This window comes from Hordeum vulgare, chromosome 6H (genome assembly GCF_904849725.1).
Source record: "Hordeum vulgare subsp. vulgare chromosome 6H, MorexV3_pseudomolecules_assembly, whole genome shotgun sequence".
NCBI lineage: Eukaryota > Viridiplantae > Streptophyta > Magnoliopsida > Poales > Poaceae > Hordeum > Hordeum vulgare.
The window spans coordinates 378,305,389-378,312,030 of record NC_058523.1 but is presented as its reverse complement, the minus strand read 5'-3'; the positions used below and the strand labels follow the sequence as shown (position 1 = coordinate 378,312,030).

At 41.6% G+C, this 6,642-nt stretch overlaps 2 long non-coding RNA genes across 2 annotated transcripts; both read left to right on the top strand.

The window, feature by feature from the left end:
* Window positions 1-655: 655 nt before the first annotated feature.
* On the top strand, window positions 656-1,564 carry LOC123403202. The gene is made up of 2 exons (XR_006611427.1): window positions 656-1,164; window positions 1,279-1,564. It is a non-coding gene; the product is annotated as an uncharacterized LOC123403202 (long non-coding RNA).
* Window positions 1,565-2,322: 758 nt separating this feature from the next.
* Window positions 2,323-6,399, top strand: LOC123403201. Its single transcript, XR_006611426.1, has 3 exons — window positions 2,323-2,683; window positions 4,506-4,720; window positions 5,853-6,399. It is a non-coding gene; the product is annotated as an uncharacterized LOC123403201 (long non-coding RNA).
* Window positions 6,400-6,642: the final 243 nt, after the last annotated feature.

Here is a 6,642-nt window from a genome sequence, read left to right as displayed (position 1 = left end):
CGGTACCGCAGGGCGGGAACGGAATCTGGGGTCGGCCGCCTGGCCTCGTGGCAGCAGCCCTGTCGGCCGCCTGCGCCTGTGGCGGCAGGCCCCAGCCACCTCGGGCGGTGGCGGTAGGTGCCACGTGCCGCTTGGCGCGCCTGCCGCCACACGTGGAGGGGGTCCTTTCCGTTTTTAGCATCCGCATGTGGTCTTTTCTGGCTATTCCGTTCGCGAGGGGGTCCTTTTGGACAAAAATTCCACCTTACATGGTCCGGCCTAGCGCGGAGGCGCGGTGGCGCTTAAGGCCCCACCTAGGAGCTCGCTGTTTTCTACTCCCTCCGTACCTAAATATAAGTCTTTTAAGATATTTCACTAGATGTCTACATACGGAGCAGAATCTATATTCTAAAGTATGTCTATATACATCCGTATGTAGTCCATTAGTTGAATCTCTAGAAAGACTTATATTTAGGAAGAGAGGGAGTATATCTATATATCTATACTATTCTATAGTGTATCAATTTTGAATTTGGTCCCCTAGTGTCTCCTCCTATCATCCCAAACCAAATATCAACCATTGATTCAGATTGTTGTGATGAAATCTACCGTCCGATATTTACTAGACCGAATCGAACAGCTAATATCTCGGGGATTCACAGCCATCCCGCGCGCGCTCATGTTTTGTGAGCCATTGCCGCGGGCGTGAATGGTATTCTGGAAGGACCAAGAGTGTCCTCGCCTAAAAAAGAAAATAAAATATCGATACAGAAAACAAATCCCGCACCATCTCTCCTTGCTGAAGCGGATTCTGTTTCTTCGCATCACCGCGCCCCCCGCTGTCGCCCTATACTCGCGGCACCACAACTCCTCTGAAGACAGATCGGCCCTCCACCGTTGACCGCCGGCCGCGGCAAGAGCTCCCCATTTTCTCATCCGTGTCAGTTCGACTCCAATCGCTCAAACTTGGGCTGCCCAGAAGTTTCCACTCAGGCGCTCACCATCCCTGTCTACTGTTCCACATGCTCACCGCCGCCGCTTCCTCACATATCCACCCATACACGTCTTAGACTAATCCATCTCGGAAGCGGACGCCGGTGGAAGTGCTAGTAGCCGAATGGCATACCAGTGCAACCCAACCGATATGAACACAACCTCACACAGTGATAGCTTACATGTGAAGAGGTAAGATACCATTTGAAGAAGTATATAAGTGGTACTATCTTCTTTAATTATATGTATATTTTCTATTTCTGTATATCAAATGCCATGAATCTGAACCCACATTTTGTATTTCAGTGTAGAAATCAGTAAACATGCCAGAGCATATTGTGCCCACCATGTGTTGGAGTTTATGTCCCCAAAGTTTTTTTTCGTTTCATTTCTGATATACTTCGATGTAAGTGTTATAGCCATTTAAAAGGGCATCTTCATTGATTTAAACATCCGATATTTTTTGTATATATAAATATGTGCATGTTCCATTGTACCATGACGAAATGTGGACTGACCAAAGCGTCAACTCTGTCTATTCTTTTTCGATTTTGTATCAAGTAATATGCAAAAAAACGGTTTGCTACAAGAAGTTTGAGGTGACCTAAGCTTGGCGTGCATATACTGCTGCATGTTCTTCCTATGCTTGTGCTAATGGTGTCTACTATGTTGCTCAACGCCTTAGATTGTGGATGATTATCTAGGAAGAAAGTGAAAGGAAATTCAAGTAACCGTACAATATCCATTGGAATGCCAAGACGGGCTCCTTTTCATGATATTACAAATGCCATTGATTCACATAGTTTAACAAAGGGGAAACAAGGTATATTTTCAATATTTTTTGTCAGCATATTTTTGAAACAAGATTACAGCTTCTTAGATGTTGATATATAAATAAAAATATCCTATGCCTTGCGCGTTAAAAAGATTGCTCACAGATTGTTTCAAATATTTTATTCATTTCAGTGCAAAAAATTCTTGGTTTAGGGTGTCATCCAATTACCGGGACGAAACGATCACTCAATCCATCTCACATATCCATACAGTCAACTACTCCATCGGTTTGACACACAACTCTAGCAATAGATGTTTCCAAGTATAAGCGGTATCGGGATGAGGAAAGATACTCGTGGATGACTCCAGAACAACACAAAATTCAATAAGAATAGACAAAATTGATGCTTTTGTCAGTACTCATTTCGTCATGGTACAATTAATGGTAGAAAACGACCACATTGAAGCGAACGTTTGCGGAAAACATCCTTTTATGCATTTGTTGTAGAAAACTCACAAAAATCATCTAAATTTTGGGGGGAAACACAAACCGGTCGGTTGGAGCGTCTTAAGCATGATTATAACATGTGGGTCCCATTTTCGATGATGTGGCGCATAGATCCGTCACTAGCGTCGTCGAACGTTGCCGGTAGCTCCATCGACGCGCTGGCTAGGTTAGATGTCCCGTAAGAAAAAAAACGCTCGCATTTTATCCCCTCCTCTCGACATTAACCCCTCTCCTGGTGGCGCTCTCCTCTGTATCTCTCTCGTTCATGACAACAGCGAGCTAGGACCCCGATGGTGGAGTGGACAGTGCAGGATACGATGGCGCAGGAGGGTTGGTTGGCGGCGGAGATCCAAAGCCACCCGAGGAGTTCTGCGGGAGCTCTAACCCTAGCCAAGCCCCGCAGAGGAGACTAGCATCACCGTCGATGGAGTAAGCTTGCCCATCCTCTCTTATTCTCCCCACTTGTATTCTTTACATTGTAGGGTTAGGGTTAGTGTTGTGTTCATATGGTTGCGAGAGAAGTTGTGTTAGTTTTAGTTTATACACTGTGTAACTAATCAAAAATTTTATTTTGAGTTTGTGTGATGATACTTGGGAAGTTAGACTGCACTTTCATGATAGGGATAACTTGAAAAGAACTATGTGTGTTTCAGACATCACATTTTACAATCTGTTAGCCCTCATGAAGAGACAGGATATGGAATTAAAGATTATATGTATTATGTGTGGGATGCTAGGTTGGGAATAGCTAGTTGTGAAGAGATATGTGATGATGACAAGGTGGATGATATGTTGGACCACATTGCCAATAGAGGTCAAAACATAGTAAACCTGACAGTAGTTAGGGGTAGTGAGTCCACCCCTGCAGATTTAAACATAGGTTATATTTGTGATGAGCAAGTTCCTATGGCCAATGTTGGAGAGAGCAGTGTATATGAGGTCAATGATGCTAGTGTGTTGTACAAGTCACCATACAAAGTATCAAAAACAGTAGATGTTGATATGGAGCAAGAGGAGTTGGAAAGAAGTATGGAGCATAAAAGGAGATCAAAAATTCAGAGGTTTAAGAAGTATCAGAAGACAATTTATAGGGTGCATGCATTGAAAAGAAAACTTCCTTTGCTACTAACTGAAGATGACTCTGAGTTGGAGGAAGATGAAGATTTCATGGATAGGATGGTTGAGTTGAGGAGGCAGAGAGAGGACCCACTTTTACACTTTGAAGGTGACACTGATGTTGAAGAACCTTATGAGCTAGAAGAAGAGGAAGTGCAAGAGGAACATGCAAAGCAAGATAAGCATGGGGAGATGAGCATGGTACCAGAGGAGCCAAATAGGAATAAGTTGATGGTAAGAAAGGGACCAACCACAAGTTCACATGCTAGTGATGAGCAACAGTTTGAGGATGTTTGGATTCCATCTTCTAATGAGGATGATGATCCTGGTGATTTGATGGAGGAAGAAGTTGATGGGGTTGTACCCCTACCATTTTTGCTTGACAGTAAGAGTAGGTCAAAAAACCAAAGCCAAGGATATGGTATTCTGATGATAGAGAGAACCCAGAGCTGCAATTTGTTAAGAAGCTTTGTTTTCATGATGTGTACCAATTTAGAAAGGTACTTCTCACTTTTCACATAACACGGAACGTAAATATCTGTTTCATAGGAACTGCAACAACAGAATCATAGCTGTGTGCACACATGTAGACTGCCCTTTCTTCATTGCAGCTTCAGCTCTGGGAAAAGAGAGGACTTTTTGCATTAGGAAAACCAATTTGGTCCACACATGTCCAGCTGTAGGAGAGAGCACCAAGGTTACTACAAAGTGGGTTACACATGAGGTTTTAGAAGCAATAAGAACTGACTTGAACACATCTATAGGTACAATAATGCACAATCTTAAGAGCAAATATGGAGTTGACATCAGTACTCATATGGCCTATAGGGCTAAGAACAATGCTATTCATATGGTGCAAGGAGATCATAGGGGGCAATACACAAGGATCAAGGATTACTTGTAGGCTGTGTTAGACACAAATCCAGGTAGCACGTGCATTGTCACTACTAAGTATCACAAAGAGCATCCAAGCAATAATCTAAGGTTCCATGGTTTGTCCAGTTGTTTGAATGTTTGCAAGGAAGGATTTTTGAATGGATACAGACCATTTATAGGTGATTCCTATGCTTTTCAACTATGTAGTAGCCTTAGTAGTGCATGCTTTGTTTTTAACATGTGGTTTGTACCATGGCAGGTGTGGATGGTTGCTTCATAAAGCTGTCTACTGGCCAACAAATACTTGCTGCCACAAGAAGGGATGGGAATAATAACATCCATCCCATTGCTTTTGGAGTTGTGGACAAGGAAGGCACAAATAGTTGGACTTGGTTTCTCATAGAATTAAAGACAACAATTGGTGGAGAAGCTGGGAGATTTGATTATTACACCATAATCTCTGATAAGAAGAAGGTACTATTTTTGTCCTTCCTAGTAGTAGTTATTTATTAGTAATTATTGTTGATATTTGTTGCTTACTAGTAAGTATGGTAATTGTTGAAAATAGGGTCTTCTGAAAGCTGTGAGCCATGGTTTCCCCAATTGCAACCAAAGATTCTGTCTTAGACACATCTACCAAAACTTTTAGACAACTGGTTTTAGGGGGCATAATTAAAAAAGTACATGGACAAGGCAAGTTACTCCTATACTGAACATGACTATATTGCTGTAACGGATGCTCTTAAACTTGAGTGTAAGGATGCTTGGGCTTGGTTAAATAAAATTCTTAGAAATGCTTGGCCTAGATTTGCCATGGACTTGACTTACAAAACTGACCTAGTTGTCAATAATATTAGTGAGGTGTTTAACAAGATGATATTAGATGTGAGGGGTAAACCAATAATGACCATGGTAGATGGAATCAGGACCAAGTTGATGGTTAGATTTAATGGAAATATGACTAAGACACAAATTGCAAAGTGAGAAATATGCCCAACATATGCTGAGTTGCTCGAAGAAGCAAAGAAAGACTCTAGGAACTGTAAATCTTTGATGGTTGGACCAAATATTTACCAAGTGACAAACCATGAGAGGACCTATTCAGTAAACTTGCAGGAGAAGACATGTGGGTGTAGAAAATGGGATATGACTACAGTGCCATGCAAGCATGTAGTCTTTTCTATTACCAAAGCCAAACTAAGGCCTGAAGATTATGTACATGACTTCTTCAAAAAGTCTATGTAGCTGGCAACATACAATCCCATAATTTTTCTCGTTCCTGGACCTTATCTCTGGCCCAAGACCAAAACTAGAGACATAGAACCTCGTGTTATGAAGGATAAACCAAGGAAGCAACACACAAAAAGGAGAAGGGGCAAGCTTGAGCGAGCAACACCTAAAGATACATCTTGGATGGCCCCAATTACATGCAACAATTGTAATCTTGTTGGTCACAAATATACATCTTGCAAAAAGACCCTCAAGCGAGGCCTAGAAATGAGAAAGAATAAGCATCAGGTTATTAATTGATGCCATACTTCCTGCTATTATGTGCTGGTTTTGTAACACTTGAATGTATTAACTTGCTATTTTTTCTTAATTACAGTCAAACACAATACAGGAAGGTACCACATCTGTTGGTGCATCTTCATCTGTTGCTGCACCAACCAGGAAGGCAACTGTTGCAGCTTCATCTATTGGTGCACCACCAGGAGCACCACCAACACCTCCAGCAAGGAGAGCTTCAGCAACTGCAGCAGGCACCTCAAGAGCTCCAGCAAGCAGGGAAAGCAGGCCAACAACTCTACCAAGGAGAGCTTCAAAAGCTTCAGCAAGTAGGGTAAGTAGCACATCAACAACATCAACCAGGAGATCTACAACTAGTGCTCCAGCACCCTTCTTGCCACCAAGACAGAGAAACAAACCAACAAGGCTAAAGGATTACTTTTATGCCTCAGGGAACTAATGTGGTGTGCTGTTATTATCCATGTTATGATATATGGTACTGTAATCACTACTAAGTTTATTTGGCACTCTTATGATGATCCTTGATCATATACAATGCACTGTTATGATGATTGTGTTGCTGTCATAAATGAGCTAAGTTAATCTGTTGGACTCAATTTAAATGCACACATTGTGTTGCTGTCATATACAATTTGGCACTCTTTTGATCATATACAATGCACAGATTGTGTTGCTATCATATACAATTTGGCACTCTTATGATCATATACAATGCACTGTTATGATGATGGACTGAATAAAACAACAAATTGGACTCAAATTTATCATTCATAGACTACTTAGTTCGCAAATTTAAAAGAGTACTTGGTAGATGATTATCATCTACATTACAATAGCTGCAGGATCCAACACCATAGTTCACAAAATAC